Genomic DNA, 21,390 nt, shown 5'->3' on the forward strand with positions numbered 1-21,390 from the left:
TTACAATCAAAATCTTAGTAAAAATCACATAAATATTAGTAAAAATATCTTGATTTATAGAATTTAAACTAAAGGAAATAGTTAACTTCCTAAAAATATGATTGTTAATTTTTTAAAACTAATTCTATAAGAAAAGAAACGTCACCCCACAAAGTCCTAATATGTCTTATTTGGATTTCGAACATGGGATTTGTATTTAGTTTAAAAACTTAGAAAAAGCACAATATGTTAATTTGTATTAGCATTACTCACGACAATATATAAGTTGGTCTGTAACCTCTAAACTTCTTTATAGAAAACAACTTAAAAGATTAAGTTGAATGTAACAAACATATATTATTCTAAGAAAAATGAACAATAAAGAGGACATCACAATTATATAAGGAACCATGAATATGCTATAGTTTTATCTATTATTCATTATTAAACAATTTAATAATTTTGTATGTATAATGTTTTGGAGAAATAGTACACCATTGATGGGTAATATGATCTACCAATAATACAAAAGCGGAAAAGGGTCAAAACTACTTCTGAATAATAGGCTTAGGGATAAATATATCCTCCGTCCACCTATTGCGCTAAAATTGCCCCCTACGTTTTCTTTTCGGCTCATAACTACTCTTTGGACTAACAACTATTTCCACCAAAAAAATATTTATTTAATAATAACGTGACAACTTCTCATTGGCTGAATATAAAACACATGTTCCCATTAAAAAGACCCATCCGTACCCATTTTCGAACTAACCCACCCCAAACTGCACTAACCCGACATGAAGTGCCTACTAATTTATTATCAAATCAAAAAGAAAACAAAAAATCAGAAAATTAAAATATAGTATCACTATTTGATCAAATACACTTGAGTTCATGCTTTGTTTATGAGTTTACGAATTTCATTGGTACGAGCATTTGAAAATACGGTTCATTGGTGGAATTGAGAAAGGATGATCTTTTGGTGAATTGAAGAGTTTTAGTGCTTAAAACTTTCCTTGATCACTCTACTGATTAGGATCTTTGGTGGGCCAAATTTGTGGCTTGAAATTGTCAAAGTTGTTGTGAGAGTTTTATTTTGAAAGTCGAGATTGTTGCTTGGAACCTGCTGATTGTTATTATTTGAAGCTAAAGTCAAGTTTATCTACTGTCTTGGTTGCTCGAAAATGCAAGGAACAAAGCTGTTCGCCATTTAAGCTAGTCAAAATTTTCAGATCTGAAATTTTAGAGGTTATTTAGTGATTTGTGGATATTTATTTATGTCCAAAATTTGTAGTTCTCTACAGATTTGAACTGATTTTCTTGTGGAATAAGCTAAAATTTTTATTACAGCCATTGACACGACTCTTCTTTCTTTGAAGAGCCCTAATTTGAAGAAAAGACACTTAGAAAAGAAAGAAGAAGAGTCTCCTGGGGCCGGGGTTCCCTTTTATCTATTAGATTTTTGGTTCGGGAAGGGTTATTATGAAAATCGTACATATGGGTAGGTCGTTTTAATGGGGACAAGTGTTTTAAATTCGACGAATGAGAAACTTCCACATCATTATTAAATAAATCTTTTTTTTTTGGAAATGGCCATTAGTCATAAGGGTAGACTTGAGCTGAAAAGAAAACACCGGGGGCAATTTTAGCACAATAGGTGGACGGAGGATATATTTGACAATAAGCCTATAGTTCGAGGGTAGTTTTGACCCTTTTCCGTACAAAAAGATCTGTTCAACCATAAATAATTATTTGTGTTATAATATTCTTGGTTTTGGAGACAAAGACACATTAACTATAATTTTATAAAAAACAAGGATGGTTCCTTTCTTACATTGAATTATATGAACTTGGCACTTTCCCAAAAAAAAATAAATAAAAAATTATATTCAATATAAAAACATAACATTTGTAAAATTTAAAACGTTAGGAGTAATTAAAAAGATAAATAAACCATTCATAAGTTTTTGTTTGATAAATAGCTAAGTTGCCGAGAATTTGGAATTGCAAATAATTGATTCCTTCTTGAGAAGATATTTTTCTCCTTTATTTAACCTAGATTTTAGAAATTAAAGACAATTTGATTCCTTCTTGAAAACTATTTTTCTCATTTATTTATGGTAGGAATTTTACGGTACATTTTTACCTTTTTTATTTTTATTTTATATATTAGAATTTTACGAATGTTTTATTTTTCTTTTAACCAAGTAAATTAAAGCGTATTTCGTAATTCATATTAGACAAAAATTTAATTATACTCAATATATTTATTTTTATTTAAATTAGTAATTGCTAAATACTTTAAAGACAATTTTGTTCCTTCTTAAAAAGATAATTTTCTTTTTTATTTACATTTAGGACACTTTTTTCTAAAAGAATTATTTCAAAGGAATCAAATTAATAATAAAATTTGTTATTGACCCTTGGCTACTTGGGGGGGGGGGGGGGGTGAATTGCACAGTTAGCCACTAATAAGACATGTATTTACTTTTAAACCATTGTTTAAAATATCTTTAGTCTTTAGCCACTGCTTTAATAAACTTTACCCGCCCGGACGAAAATACCTGTCTGCTCATAAAGTTCAGGACCAAGTGTCCTTAACTTATGAGCTTGTTACTGTAAGTTCAGGACTAACTGTCCTTAATTTATGAGCTTGTAAGTCTAAGTTTAGGACTACTTGTCCTTAACTTTTGAACTTGTAACTCTAAATTCAGGACTACATGTCCTTAACTTTTGAACTTGAAACTCGAAGTTCAGGACTACCTGTCCTTAATTTCTGTGCTTGTAACTCTAAGTTAAGGACTGTTTGTCCTTAATTTCTGTGCTTGTAACTCTAAGTTAAGGACCAAGTGTCCTTAATTTTTGAACTTCCAACTCTAAGTTCAGGACCAAGTGTCCTTAAGTTATAAGCTTGCTATTATAAGTTTAGGACTAGCTGTCCTTAATTTATGAGCTTGTAAGTTTAAGTTAAGGACTACCCGTCCTTAGTTTTTGAGCTTGTAACTCTAAGTTTAAGACTACATGTCCTTGACTTTTGAACTTGTAACTCTAAGTTCATGACTACTTGTCCTTAATTTCTGTGCTTGTAACTTTAAATTAAGGACTACCTGTCCTTAATTTCTGTGCTTGTAACTATAAGTTAAGGACCAAATTCTTTCAACAACACATGCATCAACAAGAATGAGAAACCCAATTCAGCATTAAATCGATACTTAAAATTGAAGGCAAAAACCGAATAAAGGTGGCAATCACACGAAACAAGACAAAACTGACCCTCGTTATAAAAATAGCAAGATATCATTTTTCATCTTCGTAACTGTTCAAAGCCATCAAATTCACAAGAATCAAAAAACTCAATTCAGCATTTTTGTCACAAAACAACATATGCATCCACAAAAACATGTCTCTGCATCGAACTTGAGAGAGGAGCGAGGGTTTGGGAAGAAAAGCAATGGAAGAAAGGGTAAAAATATCTTTTCATATTAATTTTAATAGAGTAATGGCTATTTTTACTCAACATTAGAATTGTTGGATAAAAAATAAATACCACCTTAAATAGTGGCTACCCCACGCCATTTTTACTGGCTACTGCTTGGTTTCAGAAACGAACATATTTCAAAGGTAAAAGCAGATACAATTTCTTTCTTACTCATTTTGAAGGAATTATAGTTTAATTCAAATTAGTTTTTTTTTCTAAATTTTGGAGTACGTTTTTTTATGGGCAAAGGGATCTAGAAAAGTCAAAGTTGTTTATTTATAGTAAACTTCAATAGTTCTGTATATATATCAATAGTTCAATAGTCCGTCTTCGCTAAGGGTCTCCGTGCTTTAAATATATATACCTATATATACTAATATCTATGAGCGTGTGTTGCACGTTAATAATGACGTGATGATTTAAATATCATACTATATTATAAGTGGAAAGACCTAACGTGAAAGTTAAAAGACCAAAATAGCCATCAAAAGTTGAAAGATATTTTTACCCTTCAATCTAAAATATTCTTTTTACTATTGTTGTACATATGTGTAAATTTACATATTCGATTATAAGTTATAATTAATAAGATAAAACTCTCTAAATATATATGAAGAATGAATCAGCCAAAAGGAAATAAACTCAAGCATACTGGACTTGCACGCTTCAGCTTCTAACAGTAATTGTAGACTTGAATTTAGTAGAATTTAGTAATAGTTCTCGTGGGAGTTGAAGTGTTTCTAATAAAACATGTATATTTTGCTTGTAACGGATGTGAAGAAAACCAGTAGACATTTGGAATATTTGCACGACTCTAGACTTACTTTTTGGCCCATCTTATGTTTTTGTCCAAATAAGTCTCTAAATACAATTCATCCAATTTAATTTAGCTTATTTTAATTTAAGAGGCTACAAACACTGTAATAAAGAAGAAACATTAATCCCTTCATTCTTTTATCTTTGAACGTACTTTTAAAAGCTCAAAGGTCACTAAGTAACAACATAACTCTTTAATTAGAAACTCAAAAGCCTGTATTTGTCACTAAGTAAAATAACTCATATATATATATATATATATATATATATGAATTATTTTCATATGATGAGCATCTCACCCTTAATGGTTTTCTTGTCTCACATGTTTTCTGTGGTGAATGTATCGGAAAGAATGTTGTGTTGTTGTAAGTAGGACAAACTATTTCGAGAGTAAAGCTGTCACGACCCAATTTCACCTATAGGTTGTGCTGACGCCCAACACTATAGTTAGGCAAGCCAACTAGTAATTTTAACCCATATTCAATTCTTTGAAAATTAACCGAGTAATTAAACTCTTCTTACTTGCAAGAATTTAATAAATTAAAATAACCACGAACAGAATTTAAATCCAACCATTCTATCAATGTGTGTGCCAAGACCTGATGTCACAAGTGTATGAGCATATAGTAGATTATACAAAAATTATAAAGACTGTCTGAAATGAAATAGATAGAATAAAACTCCCAAAAGAGGCACTAGTTGCTGCAGAACGACTCAGAAAGCAGCTCACCACTAAGTCTCTGGATAACGCGGGTGCGCACCGATAGGTCCAACAATAGCACCTGTTTTAGGTCCTGCACAAAAAGTGCATCAAGTGTAGCATGAGTACGTAAACAATGTGTACCCAGTAAGTATTAAGCCTAATCTCGAAGAGGTAGAGACGAGATGACCGACTTTGACATTCACTAAGGGTCAATAATAATAGTTGAAATAAAACTAGAATATCTAAATCAACATGATTCACATAGTTAACAATAATTTTATTTAACCAGTAAAAGTAATTAAATTCTTTCAAATGCGCCAATTTTTAATTTATTAATTAAATTCATAACTGCAATAAATAGCAAAATATCGAGTAATTATTATTATTAGGCACGATTTCTGTCGAGATCGTACGACCCGATCCAGAGTGTCGTGTACATTGCCGAGAAACGTGCGACGCGATCCATAGATGCATCTATCCTGCCGAGGCGTTCGGCCCGCTCCACAAGAAAGGAGGACATTTTCTTATGTACCTCCGGAAGGAGAGTATATTTATTATAAGATAAACTCGAGAGGATGAACAATTCTTTTAACAATTAATTAATTTAAACAGAAAATTAAGCATATGAGATATTTAATCTTTTAATATTTTCCCCTAACAATTTATAATATATATATCAAATAATTTTAATTAAACAAAGAATATAATTTACACAAGTAATTTATGATTTGAGTCCTAAACTACCCGAACTTTTAGCATAAATAGTAGCTACGCACGGACTCTCGTCACCTCGTGCGTACGTAGCCCCCACAATTAGAAACAATTATTAATTTAATCACCTATGAGGTAATTTTCCCCACACAAGATTAGACAAGAGACTTACCTCAAGTTGCTCCGATTTAATCTAATAGTAGGCCTTTTTCTCGATTATCCAACTATGAATGGCTCGAATCTAGCCAAAATAATTCGATACAATCACTAAAAATTATATGAATCAATTTCATAAGAAAATACTACATTTTTCAATAAAATCCGAAATTAACTCAAAAATCGTCCGTGGGGCCCACGTCTCGGATTCCGGCGAAAGTTATGAAATATGAACACTCACTCAACCACGAGTCTATCAATACCAAAATTACTAAATTCCGATAACAATTCGGCCCTCAAATCGTCAAATCTATCCAAGAGGGTTTTCAAACTTTTCCAACTTAATTCACCAATTAAATGATAAAAACAGTGATGGATTCGGGTAATTTAACCAATATTGAGTTAACAATACTTACCCCGTTATTTTCTCTGAAAATCTCCCAAAAATCGCCTCAATCCGAGCTCCAAATCGATAAAAATGGAAAATGGGAAGTCCCATTTTCAGAACTTAAACTCTCTGCCCAGTGATTTCTTCTACGCGATCGCGTAGCACAATTTGTTTACCGCCCAGAAAATAACCCTACGCGATCGCAAACAATGCCATGCGATCGCGATGCACAAGGTTCCAACTCTACACGATCACATCCCTTTTCACGCGATCGCATAGAGCAAACACGTGGCCCAACTTCCTCTCCACTTTCCCCTACGCGATCGCAAACAATGCCACGCGATCGCGATGCAAAGACTGGCCCAATCTACGCGATCGCGGACTTGCCCGCGCGATCGCATAGAACAAATTTCTAGCTGCCCAATTAAGTCTACGTGATCATAACCCAATTCACGCGATCGCATAGAACAAATTCACCTCTGCCCAAATTACCCTACGCGATCGCAAACGGACATACGCGATCGCGTATAAGGAAAGCAGAAAAAATTCCAGCAGCTATCAGCAATCTCCCAAAAACCAAAAATGATCCGTTAGCCGTCCGAAACTCACCCGAGCCCCTCGGGACCTCAATCAATTATACCAACAAGTCCTAAAATATCATACGAACTTAGTCAGAACCTCAAATCACATCAAACAATGCTAAAATCACGAATCATACTCCAATTCAAGCTTAATGAAACTTAACATTTTCAACTTCCACATTCGGTACCAAAACCTATCAAATCGAGTCCGATTGATCTCAAATTTTGCACACAAGTCATAAATAACATAACAGAGCTATAAAAATTTTCGAAACTAGATTTCGACCCTGATATCAAAAAGTCAACTCCCCGGTCAACTTCCAAACTTAAATTCTTGTTTTAACCATTTCAAGCCTAATTTAACTACGGACTTCCAAATAAAATTTCGAACACGCTTCTAAGTCCAAAATTACCATACCGAGTTATTGAAACCGTCAAATTCCGATTCCGGGTCGTTTTCTCAAAATATTGACCGAAGTCAAACTTAGCATTTTAAGGCCAACTTAAGGAACTAAGTGTTTCGATTTCAACCTGAACACTTTCAAATCCCGAACCAAGCATCCCAGCAAGTCATAAATTAATAAAAGCGCATACAAGGAGTTTTATTTAGGGGAACGGGGTTCTAAAAGTCAAAATGATCGGTTGGGTCATTACATTCTCCACCTCTTAAATAAACGTTCGTTCTCGAACGGGTTTAGAATTGTACTTGGAGTGCTGAATAAGTGTGGATATCTGCTCCGTATATTTTTCTCGGTCTCCCAAGTTGCTTCCTCGACTGGTTGGCCCCTCCACTGGACTTTTACTGCAGAAATCCTCTTGGACATCAACTGGCGAACCTGTTTATCAACAATGGTAACTGGTTCTTCTTCATAGCCCAAACTATTATCTAGTTGAACTGTGCTGAAATCTAACACATGTGATAGGTCGGCATGATACTTCCGGAGCATAGATACATGGAAAACTGGATGAATTTCTGATAGGCTGGGAGGCAATGCAAGCTCATAAGCAACCTCCCCAACTCGTCTCAACACCTCTAATGGGCCTATAAACCTTTTGCTCAACTTGCCCTTCTTCCCAAATCTCATGATTCTCTTCATCGACGAAACCTTCAAGAGAACTTTTTCACCCATTGTAAATGATAAATCACACACTTTCTGATCTGTGTAACTCTTATGTCTGGACTGTGCTGTACGAAGTCGCTCCTGAATCAACTTTACCTTTTTCAAGGCATCTTTCACCAAATCAGTACCATATAACTTAGACTCACCGGGCTCAAACCATCCGATGGGAGAACGACATCGCCGACCATATAAAGCCTCAAATGGAGCCATCTCGATGCTGTATTGGTAACTTTTATTATAAGTAAACTCGGCCAAAGGCAAGAAACAATCCCACTGACCTCCAAAGTCAATCACACATGCCCTGAGTGTTGATACCCAATTTTTCCTCATATTTTTAAAATATATATAGTTTCAAAAATAGTATATTTGAATCATCATTTAGTTTATAAACCTATACAAGCATTTTTTCATAATTTTCCATAATTTTAAAAGCTTTAAATTAATTTCTTTTTGCATTTTATTGTATAAATATCCAATAATTATCCTTAAAATTATTTTTATGATGATTTAATCATCCAAACTTATTGTTTACACCAACATGTATGTTTTATAATATTTTACTCCATTTTGTTTTATAATTACATTTGCATTTTTAAGCTAATTGCACATTTTTGCAATAATAGCCTATATTCATTTATAATTACATTATTTCTGCCAAAATAATTTTTTATATTTTATAATGCCAAATTATTATTTTTAATTATTTTAGTGCACAAATAAATATTTTTGTTATTTATTAATTACTTTTATAAATTATGTTTTGATAAATATTGGGTAATTAAAACTAGCCCCAATTTATAAATAATTTCGGACCAAATAAATGGCCCAAAAACCCCAATACCCTAGCCCAATAACCCCAACCCAAACCAACAACCCCTTAACCCAAAAACCCGGTCGGTACCCGTTAATTGACCCGCCCCACTCATATTTTTTTAATCCTGGCTGTTGATCTCTCAAGATCAACGACCCTTGTTATTTCTCTCCCTTTTATTACCCTCCCAGAAACCCTAACCCATAATCCCATAACCCGCCTCCCTCATATTCTCTCAACCTCCCCTCCCTCTCTGAAGAACCCTAAACCGGCCGCCCTTAAAATCGTCTCCTAATCCCACTGAATATGGGATATGATTATCACTTCTTGCCATATTTGACCCCTTTTTGGTACTGGCTGTTCTCCTATAGTGCTTGCCTAAACATGGCAAGCAGATCTCTTCAAAATCGAACCAAAATTAGTTCAAACCCCTGATTTTGAGTATTATTCTGTCTATATTCGTCCTATGCTACTGTGAGTCCGATTATTTGTTTATATTCTGTTGATTTTCACTTTCCCTAAAAATTAGGGTTTACAGATCCCTTAAATTGATTTTTGACTGATTTGCATGTTTATTTACCTTATTTATTGCTTAAATCACTCTGTCTCCCTTGTTTGATGTTTGATTTTACTACTATATAAACCCCTCCCCCATTCCCTTCTAAAGAGGACTTCAATCGCTATAATCACTACTGAAAAATTAGGGCTTTACTCTGTGTTCATTCATTCTCTTGTTTTTGGCTCTTGGCCGGCTGAAAGCCAAGGCCACCGGATTTCCTACTTTTCTGACCTTTCTTGGGTTTGAGCACTGCCCTGGGTTCTTTGAAACCCTTGGGAACTTGACGCATATGAGGTTCTGGGTCATATTGCTGTTCTTTTCTTATTTGTTGAGCAATAACTGGTTAGTTTCTCAACCTTCGCAATGTTTATTCCATTATGTTCTAATTAACATATCTATGTTTTTTGAAATTGCATGACTTGATATAATCCCTTGACTCTTTTCATGTATGATTCTGCATATAGCATGAACTTCTCTAACATTGTCTCACGCCTAAACTGTTGGTTCTAAAAATATCTTTGTATCTAACTTAGGTAATTTGGACAGTTTGAAGCATGTTTAGCTTAATGTGTTGATAATCTGAGGGTTTGCATTGGCTGTGTGACCTAATCCTGTTTCCTGCATGATTCTGAATTTCTTAGTGATTAATTTATGTTATTAGTATGCCCTAATCTGTTAAAGCCTTCACTCTAGTTGTAATTTGCTCCTATGACTATGTTTGTCACTCAGTATGTTCTCACTTTGCTCAATTCTGTACCCCTAGAAATTAAGTGGAACCTCTCAGACTAGTTTTGCCTAAATTATGATTCTGCTTGCCTCATTAGTATAAGTTGTACTGTTTAAGCTCTAGTGTTTAGCATAACTTGATCCTTAGGTTTGAACTTGTTGATTTAATGATAACTGTTTGTCTTGCTGGCCCAATGTCTCTTTGCTCATTAACTTTGTAATCCCGAAAGTTTAAGACTCCTTGCCTCTTACAAATATACCCTGCCCCAATGTGTTATGCGACAACTTGTAGCATCAACTAGTTTCTTGAACTCATGCACCCTCTGTGTTGATATGTTCATTATGTGATCACTTTGTAGTGTTTGACTCCAAAAAATGTAAATGCACTTTTCTAAACTTTGCTACTTTGCTACTATTTTCATTGGTTGTTTCCCTGTTTTGAGTGTCTAATTCTTGGCCGGCTGAAAGCCAAGGCCTCCTAAAACCTCTCTATTAACCTCCCTAGTGTGAGCACTACACAGGGTCCACTTTGAGACCCTTGTGAACTTTGACACACTAGGGGCTAAGGTTCCTGGCCACTTTCTTCTTGACTGCTCAATTCTGTCCCTCTCTATGCCTATTGCATAAGCTAATTGGTTTGTGTAAATGACTGTTTTCTGAATCTTTTGATCAACTATGGTTGTTGGGTATCATCCAAGTTCTCTTGTGGTTTTTGGGCTGTGTTGAAACGTGTATGGATACAGAATTTAAAGGCCTGGCCAGGCTGGGTGTACTTTGGGCATGTCTTAGGCCCACTATAGTGATTTTGTAACTTTATAATTTGATTCATTCATTGGGCCTGTAATACTGCTGTTATAACAATTGGGGTGTTAGTAAAATTGAAAAAATGGGTTTATTCTAATATCTGCATGAACGAGTAGAAATCCTGCCAATAGGTGTTTAATTTACTCAACATGTTGTGCTCCTATATGTTGTTAGATAACCTGCCTATAGGACCTGAGTGACTAATTCGTTTAACATATTTTGCTCCTATGTGTTTTATTAGATACCATGCCTATAGGAAATAAAATGTCAGTGACCAATCTTTCAATTTACATAACTGCAGCATATTCATTAGATACTATGACTATAGGGCTATGCTAGCTTATGTTCTACAAAATCTGCATTTAGAAATCATGCCTATAGGGTTTTAATTGGTTTATTCGCTGTTATACTGCCCACCTAGGAGACATGCCTATAGGAGCTAAGTATAAAAAAATCAATTTCACTCGTTAATCGTTAGAAATTCTGCCTATAGGGTAATACCACTCGCTTTTAAGTGTTAATATTGAACTTTCGACACTGTTTCGTTGCCACTACTAGAAAGCAAGACTATAGGAATGAAAGGATAAATAACTAGTTTCAATTTCCAATTCCAAGAAATCCTGCCTATAGGATCCTACTGCTCGCCTAAAAGCGTGTTGACAAAAAAAACGCTGGCAATTTTGAATTACCAATTGTCTCACTGCTTTACTACGCAAACAATTTAGAAAGCATGCATATAGGATTTGTAATACTCGCGATATGCAAAGTGACACTGCCTGTACGTTTAAAATCCAGAATCACCTAGCATCCATGACTATAGGATTTAAGACTCTATTAATTCTGAAATTGTCACCCGCCTAATTTGTTTGCGTGCATTTGTTGTCTAAGTGTGGAGGCTAACTTGAGCCCTTAATTTCTTTACATGAAGTCCAACTTGTTTTATATGTCGCCTAGTTTTTTTATTTCTGAGCAGCCTAAGCTAAGTCTAGAAACCATCCAAAATAGAGGTCCAAATGCCTCATGGTCCATAGGCATGGGACGGGTAGTGCACGCATAGGGCATAGTTTAGAATCAACTAGTGCGATTTAGGCAAAAACTTAAAGATAGTAATCGGGTAGCAGGAGATGATAGTCTGTGCCCGCTGAATAATACGAGTAACACCCCACCTCGAGGGAGTTACGAAGTATTATTTATGTTGCACGGGGTGATCCTTTAGGCTAAAAAACTTAGGACCCCCCATCTTTGTCTTTAAACCAATTATCTGTGTTTACTTAAGGACTTTCTAATAATGATTTTTTCAAACTTCTTGTTTTTCTCTCTGACTATTTGACAAATTCATATAATTCAAGTTCGACCGGGACCCACAGTTGTGGGCCTCGAAGAGTGCCTAACACCTTCTCTTTGAGGTAATTTGAGCCCTTACATGATCTTTGGTGACACAAACTGGTTAAACAACAGTTATTTGCAAATAGGTGCCCTAACGCACCTCAAACCCATTAGGTGACGACTCTCTCTTTTAACACCTTCCTTTAAAAGAGTTGTCACGTGTCGAAACCCGATTTCGCGAGAAAGTGGGGCGCGATAGCATGTCGACTCTGCTGGGGATATTCTTTTAGGATCTTACTATAGCGAACTTGGTCTATATGAATTAGTCTTCTCTGATAAGCGTGTCTTTGTTATTTTCCTGTTACATGAATATCCCGCTCCCGCTTCCCTTTTATTGCTACATGCACATCCTTTTCCCTATTTTTCCTTTATGTGAATTCATATTAATATGCAAATCTTTGCCTAATTTGGTTACAATATGCATTTTCCCTTTATTTTCCAGTTATGTTCACTTGCTCCGAATCATTTTTTTTAAATTTTGCTATATCATGTCTTTCCCCATCCCTACCCTTTTGTTTGCTTTATTGCAATTCTTTCACATTGCGTGAACTAACTTCTTCCTTGTTTTCCTTTCTTTTTATGTCTTTACACTCTATTTAATACTGCGTTTATTGTCTTCATCATGCAAAATATTTGACAACGTGTTGTTTTATCTTTTCATAAAGTATGCTCCACATCATATTCCACTCGTGCATAATTAATACCATAGCGGCGCTTGATGAGTGTCCGCGCTCTTCCTAAATCACCCTTTTAATTTTGGAAAGGCTTATTTGCGGTAAAACTAGTCGATCAGCGGTGCAATCGACGGTTCCGTACCTTCCCCTCTCAAGTTGTACACTTGAGGGTACCAGTCTAGACTCTTCTAGAAACCCCCATTCTAATATTAACTGTGCATGCATCATGTCTAAACCTAGTATGGGTTAGAACTCTGTCCGCATAATAACTCTCTAAGGCAAGCCTTGTCCAAAGCCCGCCGGGATTTCCTTAAATCCCAGTGGGTACAATCATGATATGTGCATTATTTGGAGAAAACGTGCCGATATGCTAATCATTAATGTGTAAATAGTCGAATCCGGAGGGGGAAGGGTTAACTTTATTTGTTTTGCAGAAATGAGGCACGAAGTCCCCAGGTTCGACATGGTTCAAAGTATCCCACCTTTGTTGCTAGATTGGTGGGAAAATCTCTCGCCAAATGACAAAAATAATGTGAAAAGAGTTCTCGGGAATTTACCTTCTTTGTTAGATATTCAGCCGAACAATGTGTTAATTGAGGCTGCCACCATGTTGTGGGACGAGAAGAGGGTCGTCTTCCATTTTGGTGATATAGAAATGACTCCCATTCTAGAGGAAATATAAGGCTTCATTGGGCTACCATGGGATAGCCCTGGCTTGTTGGTACCGGAAAACCGTACTTTTTGAGGTTTCCTAAAAATGATGGGTTTCAGGAAAAATGATGAGTTAGTCTGTCTGAAGAAATCTTACATACCATTCAACTTCCTTTACGAGCGTTATGGTCACAATAAGTCATATCGTCTTTACCATGATGAATTTGCCATCTCTTCTTTGGGTTGGACTCACCGCCGGGTTTTTGTATTCATTGTCTAATTTTTGGGGATGCTGATATTCCCGATACAAGGAGAAAGGATCCACACTTGCCTAGATATGGTCACTAAGAACCTAATGGAAGGAATTGAGGGGCAAACTTACACTATTGTCCCAATGATCGTGGCTGAGATGTACCGAGCCTTAGACCGTTGCAAAAAAGGATATAGGCATTTCGAGGGTTGCAATCTGTTGCTACAAATATGGTTGTTGGAACACCTTCAGAGAGGACAATACCGTCAAGAATTTTCACGATGACCATGGAATGACCCCACCATCCGAAGAGAATGACTTTTATCCCAGACAAATTTGCACAACCGGGAAACGCTGTGAGCTGGGTACATTTCTTTAGCAATTTGACTGATGACAAGGTACATTGGATGTTTGAGTGGTTCCCTAGCAGTGAATTCATCATCAGGTCAAAAGATGTTCCTCATCTAGTGCTAATCGGATTAAGGGGAATCTATCCTTATGCTCATATCAGAGTCATGAGACAAGCTGGGAGAAAACAAGTTATACCACGAGTTTCCAAAATGGTTCATTACAAAGCAGATTTCCAAGGGAATGTCATTCTATTCAAGTTCGAGGCACAACACATATGACATCAAAATATTATCGTGGAGAAAGATACCATCGAGCCAGACAGGTATCATGCCAGCCATGTGTACTTCTACCCATCATGGTTGGTCGATGACAAAGCAGGAGAGGTCAAGCCAGGGGTTGATTTGAGAAATAGGGTCATAGACGATGCAGCTGAAGCACAAGTCAAATACATGAGGTTGCGCAAAAGGGTCTTTGAATCTGAGGCCAGGAATTTGGAACAACATAAAGTGGACATGGAAGCAATCAATGAATGGAGTGGAATCACTACTAAATCAACAGAAAGGTTGGAGTATTCGGAGTAGGGTTTGATAGAAATTGAGGGAAAGATGAGGAAAAAGGTCTCGGATTGTTAGAACATAGAGGGCAATGAAGGAGGACATCTAGCAAGGGCATATCTGCTGTTGGACATGCGCGACCTGGGGAATCTGATTGACGGGGTTAAGAAGGCCAAGCTTGGAGAAGGCCCCTCTAGGACCGAGTATATTAAGAATGATATTTTCTAGATTCATTTTAGAATTTGATTGTAATAAGGCAAATGCCACTAGTGACTCTTTATAATTATTGTCGTTTTAGTAGAGATTTGGTCCATTTATCATATTAATGAAATGACGCAGTTATCGGCATTGAGTTTTCTCCAAAGCTATATGTCGCTAGGCCTACCTCGGGCACGATGAGGTCCCCAAATTAGGACACGAATGTATAATTCTGCAATACGTGTTTAAATATCGTAAATATCCTTTTAATACTCCTTACTGACTTGTTTATCTTTTGTTTTTCTTCTTTTCTTTGTTTATTCCCATCCCCTAAGGTTGGTTCATGCATACTGGCATCATCAGCATATCATACCAGATCTAGAAGTCCTCCAAGTGATCCTAAGAACAAAGGAAAAACTAAGATGGACGATATGAGTGGTATCAGGAAAGACAACGCTACGCACGCCGAGAATGTTGAAACTTCGGATGGTCGGAGTACTCCGGCAGAATGACTTGGTTTTATGGTTAGAATAGAAGATATTGGAGTTACAAGCGAACTTGAGCAGGTCCGTAACTTGGCAAACCTTTCCCTTACCCTGAATGTTCCCGATATCAACCAAGAAAACGCCAAAACCCAGCACCTCCTCAAAATGCACCACAACCTACCCCTGATCCCCAAAACTCAACCAATGATCACCATTACACCCAAATCCTTGGAGTCCACCAAAGTAACCCCATATACATGCCACACTTCACAATAAACCCTGTATACACCGGAATCCGTCGAGAAGGACCTGCTCATCAAGAACATAGTGGAAGAACTTAAGAAGCTTACAAGTCGAGTCCAAGGTGTTAAAGGTGGTAAATGAATCGAAGGTTTAAACTATGAGGATTTGTGTATTCACCCAAACGTAGAACTGCCAGAGGGTTACAAACCTCCTAAGTTCGAAATATTCGATGGGACAGGTGATCCAAAGGTACATCTGAGGACGTATTGCGACAAGCTTGTAGGGGTTGGTAAAGATGAAAGAATCCGTATGAAGCTGTTCATGAGGAGCCTCACTGGAGATGCCCTATACTGGTATATTAGTCAAAATCCAAAGAAATGGGTTAATTGGGTAGGCATGGCGTCAGATTTTATGGATCGGTTCAGATTCAATATAGAGAATGCACCTGACGTCTTCTATATCTAGAATCTTAAGAAGAAGCCAACAGAAACTTTCCGCGGGTATGCTACTCAGTGGAGATCAGAAGTTGCAAAAGTAAGGTCGGCACTGGAAGAAGAGCAAATTAACAAGTTCTTTGTCCGAGCTCAGGATCCGCAGTATTACGAGAGGTTGATTGTTATTGAAAACCATAAGTTTTCCGACATCATCAAATTGGGAGAAAGAATAGAAGAATGAATTAAAAGCGGAATGGTAACCAATTTTGAGGCACTCCAGGCTATGAACAAAGCCTTGCAGTCGGGCAGTATATCTAAAAAGAAGGAAGTAGGGGCAGTGATGGTAGCCCAAGGTCCGAAGTCTCCTCTCACATACCAAACACCTCCACCCACATATCAGCCTTCACCTCCTAGATATCAACAACCCGCTACCGCCTACCACACTTACAACACTCAGCCAACATATTTCCACTCACCACCAGCCCGCCAAAACTACCAAAACCCAAGCCAAATTTTGACCGTAGGCCGCCCAGAAAATACACTCCTATTGCCGAACCTATTGACCAGTTGTATGAGAGATTGAAAGCTGTCGGTTATGTCACTCCCATTCCTGATGTCTCCATGGAAAATTCCTCTGAATGGGTCAATCCGAACAAGACATGTGCCTACCATTCGGGCATGAAGGTTCACACTATTGATGAATGCCGCACTCTAAAGGATAAGATCCAGACGCTGATTGATACCAAAGTTATACAGGCAAAGGAGACTGCACCTAATGTTCGCAACAATCCCCCCCGGATCACAGGGGCAAGGGGGTAAATATGATAGAAAATGATAAAGAATGGGATCCGGAAGAGTCAATTGGGCTCATTAGAGAAAGGGATGATCCCAAAATGCCTCCAGTTACTCTCACACCTATTGTGGTACAAATACAGTCACCGATTGAAGTTGAGGTAGCAGCACCGACCCCGTTCGAGGTTGAAGTAACAACGCCCCCAGCCATGCCAACTCCGTTCGAAGTAAAAGTGACCATACCATTCACCATAACAGTAGCACCCACACCATCCTTTAATTCCAATGTTGTGCCCTGGGACTATACTACAGAAGCGAGAAGGAAAGGAAAGGGGAAAATGGAAGAAACTAGTGCAACACAAGGTATGACCAGAACTGGTAGGATTTACACGCCCGAGCATTTGGGGGGAACAAGTAAAGAAGCCGCTTCCAGGAAGCCTATTATTGAAACCGGCCCAAATGATCTTTGGAGAAAGGTGCAAGCAAGGGAGTATTCTGTGGTCGATCATTTGAACAAAACCCCTGCACAAATATGCATTCTATCACTACTGCATAATTTCGAGGCACACAGGAACGCGTTGATGAAAGTGTTGAATGAGGCTTATGTACCCAACAACATTACCAGTGGAGAGATGGCCAACATGGTAGGATAAGTATTGGAAAGCCATAAGATCACTTTCCACGAAGATGAATTGCCACCAGAAGGGTTGAGCCATAATAGGGCATTGCATATCACAATACAATGCGAAGACAAATTCATTACCAGGGTCATGATAGATGGGGGTTCAAGTCTCAACATCTGCCCGTTCACTACTTTGAAGAGTTTAGGTAAAGGTTTGCATGAGATACAAGCAGGAACTACGAACGTAAAAACGTTCGATGGGTCTCAAAGGGACACAATCGGAGAAACCAACCTCTGCTTACAAATGGGTCCAACTTAGTTTGATGTTGAATTCCAAGTGCTTGACATATCCGCCTCATACAATCTGCTATTGGGATGACCTTGGATACACACGGGGATGTAGCGTCTACTCTACATCAGGCTGTTAATCTCGAATGGAATCATCAGGAGGTGATCATTCATGGAGACGGGAGTAACCCTATTGACACCAACCAGATTGTCCCGGTTGTGGAGAATATGAGGAAGTTAGGGGGAGAGACTTACCATTGCATTGAGCATGTTAACGCGATCGAGAAGGACAAATGGTAGAGTAGCAAAATAGAAAGAATATTGGCATGGACAGGGTATGAACCCGGCAAGGGTCTCGGCAAGAATCTCCAAGGTATCACCAAATTAATACAGTTAAAATGTCACAACACGACCTTTGGACCGGGATATCAATACACCTGGCACGAGTATTAGAATTGGTCACCACTATGGCGTGGTCCTTATTACCCTCTCGAGCAACCGATACCATATTTGAGCCAATCCTTCCATCAGGCTGATATGATGTGGGGATCCGAAGAAGATGAAGCGCTAGCTAGTTTAAGGAATCTATTCTTGGAAGATGAAGACATGGACTGCAGTGTAATAGTTGAGGAGGAGGAGGAAGAAGGCCTCGTCATCCAGAAAGTGGAGAAGGGAGCTGTTCTCAGGAACTGGACTGCCACACCATCAAGGGCCTGCCGAGTTCCGGGGTAGCCTGGCTGCTAGTGTCATTTATTTTGAAAACAATTCTTATGAGCATTTTAAAAACATTTTCAGTATTTTGTTTTGAAACATTTGTTTGAATCATTAAAAATCGCTTTTGTTTGATATCTTGATAATTATCAATGATTTGCTATTTTATTATTTATTACCATTCTCTATATTTTTCTCTCTACAATATTACTATTGCTTATCGTGATAAACCAACAACTGTGACATATAATGAGACAACGCAACATAAGGATAGTGACTCGAAAGAAATAGAAGAAGAGGATATAATACCTGAGGAAATTGTTAGAGAAGTTGAAACTTTTGAGAACAAGCCTAAGTCCAACCTGGACGAAACTAGATAGTCAACTTTGGAGATTCTGAAACAGTCAAAGAAACTCGCATAAGAACTCACCTGTCACCATCAGAGAAAGAAGAATACACCCATTTTCTGAAAGAATATGAAGACATTTTCGCATGGTCTTATGATGATATGACTGGTTTGAGCACGTCCATAATGGCTCATAAACTACCTACCAACCTAATGTGTCCGCCAGTAAAGCAGAAACTCAAAAAGTTCAATCCAGCTATGAGTCTAAAAATCAAAGAAAAAGTCACAAAGTAGATCAAAGCTAATGTTCTCAGAGTGGTTGAATATCCAACTTGGTTGGCTAACATCGTGCCAATTCCGAAGAAGGATGGGAAAGTCAAGAGTATGCGTCGATTATCGAGACCTAAACAAATCAAGTCCCAAAGATGATTTCTCATTACCCAACATACACATACTGATCGATAACTGCGCCAAGCATGAACTCCAATCCTTTGTGGATTGTTTCACGGGATATCATCAGATCTGGATGGTTGAAGAGGATGCCGAAAAGATAGCTTTTATTACACCGTGTGGGGGGGGGTGTACTACTATAAAATGATGCCGTTTAGTCTGAAGAATGCTGGGGCCACTTATATGAGGGCCATGACAACTATTTTTCACGACATGATACACAAGGAGATAGAGGTATATGTGGATGACGTCATCATCAAATCCAAGAAGAGTACAGATCACATAGCAGACTTAAGGAAATTCTTTGGTCGGCTTCAGAGGTACAATTTGAAATTGAATCCCGCAAAATGTGCCTTCGGGGTCCCCACAGGAAAGTTATTAGGATTCATCGTCAGCCGCCGAGGAATTGAGCTAGACCCATCAAAGGTCAAGGATATCCAGGATTTGCCACCTCCGAAGAACAAGAAAGACGTGATGAGTTTCTTGGGACGTCTTAATTACATCACCCGCTTCATATCACAATCATCTGTGATCTATGAGCCGATCTTCAAAATGTTAAAGAAGGATGCCGCAACCAGTTGGACTAAAGATTGCCAGAAAGCTTTTCACAGAATCAAAGAATATTTGTCCACACCGCCTGTCCTGGTCCCGCCAGAACCCGGTAGACCACTGCTACTCTATCTCTCCGTATTAGATGGGGCTTTCGGTTGTGTCTTGGGACAACACGACGAGACGGGAAGGAAAGAACAAGCCATATACTACCTGAGTAAGAAGTTCACACCCTACGAAGCACGGTATTCTTTGCTGAAATATACCTGCTGTGCTTTGACCTGGATAGCCCAGAAACTGAGGCACTACTTCTATGCCTATACCACATATCTCATATCAAGGATGTATTCTATGAAGTACATCTTCCAGAAACCCATGCCTATAGGGAAGCTGGCAAAATGGCAGATATTGTTGAGTGAATTCGACATCGTCTATGTGACTCAGAAAGCGGTTAAGGGACAAGCATTAGCGGATTATCTTGCGAAAAATCCTGTAGGAGGAGAATACGAACTACTAAAAATGTATTTTCCTGATGAAGAAGTATCATTCGTAGGAGAAGATATCGCCGAAGCCTACGACGGATAGAGAATATTTTTCGATGGAGCCGCAAACTTCAAAGGAGTGGGTATTGGATCCATTTTGGTGTCAGAAATAGGTCAACATTATTCAGTATCCGTAAAACTCAGATTTCCGTGCACCAATAGTATGGCAGAATATGAGGCTTGCATATTAGGGCTCAATTTGGCCGTTGACATGAATATCCAGGAATTGCTGGTAATTGGTGATTCATATCTTCTGGTACATCACGTGCAAGGAGAGTGGGCTACAAAGAATACCAAGATATTACCATATCTATATCACGTGTAAGAGATGATGAAGATGTTCACGAAGATAGAGTTTAGACATGTCCTGAGAATCCAGAATGAGTTCGCAGACGCATTGGCCATTTTGTCCTCCACGATACAGCATCCGGACAAGAATTTCATCGAACCCATTCCGGTAAGGATTCATAATTAGCCAGCTTACTGTGCTCATGTTGAAGAAGAAGCAGATGGGAATCCATGGTTCCATGATATCAAGGAGTACTTGGCGAAAGGAGAGTACCCGGAGTATGCAAATCATACTAAAAAATGCATGCTCCGAAGATTGTCCAACCATTTCTTCCAAAGTGGAGGAATTCTGTACAGAAGGACTCCAGACCTAGGTTTATTACGGTGTGTTGATGCCAAGGAAGCTTCCAAACTGCTCGAAGAGATACACTCTAGAACTTGCAGACCACACATGAATGGTTTCGTTTTAGCCAAGAAGATACCGAGGGCAGGTTATTTTTGGATGACTATGGAAACAGACTGCATCAGGTATGTCCAAAAATGTCATCAGTGCCAAGTACACGCAGATATGATACGGGTGATGCCAAATGAACTCAATGCAACGAGTGCACCTTGGCCTTTTGCCGTTTGGGGAATGAACGTCATTGGACCAATCGAGCATGTCGCTTCAAACGGGCACATGTTCATTTTAGTGGCCATAGACTACTTCACAAAATGGGTCGAAGCTGCATCCTACAAAGCTG

Source organism: Nicotiana tomentosiformis, chromosome 2, assembly GCF_000390325.3.
Source record: "Nicotiana tomentosiformis chromosome 2, ASM39032v3, whole genome shotgun sequence".
In the NCBI taxonomy this organism is placed as follows: Eukaryota; Viridiplantae; Streptophyta; class Magnoliopsida; order Solanales; family Solanaceae; genus Nicotiana; species Nicotiana tomentosiformis.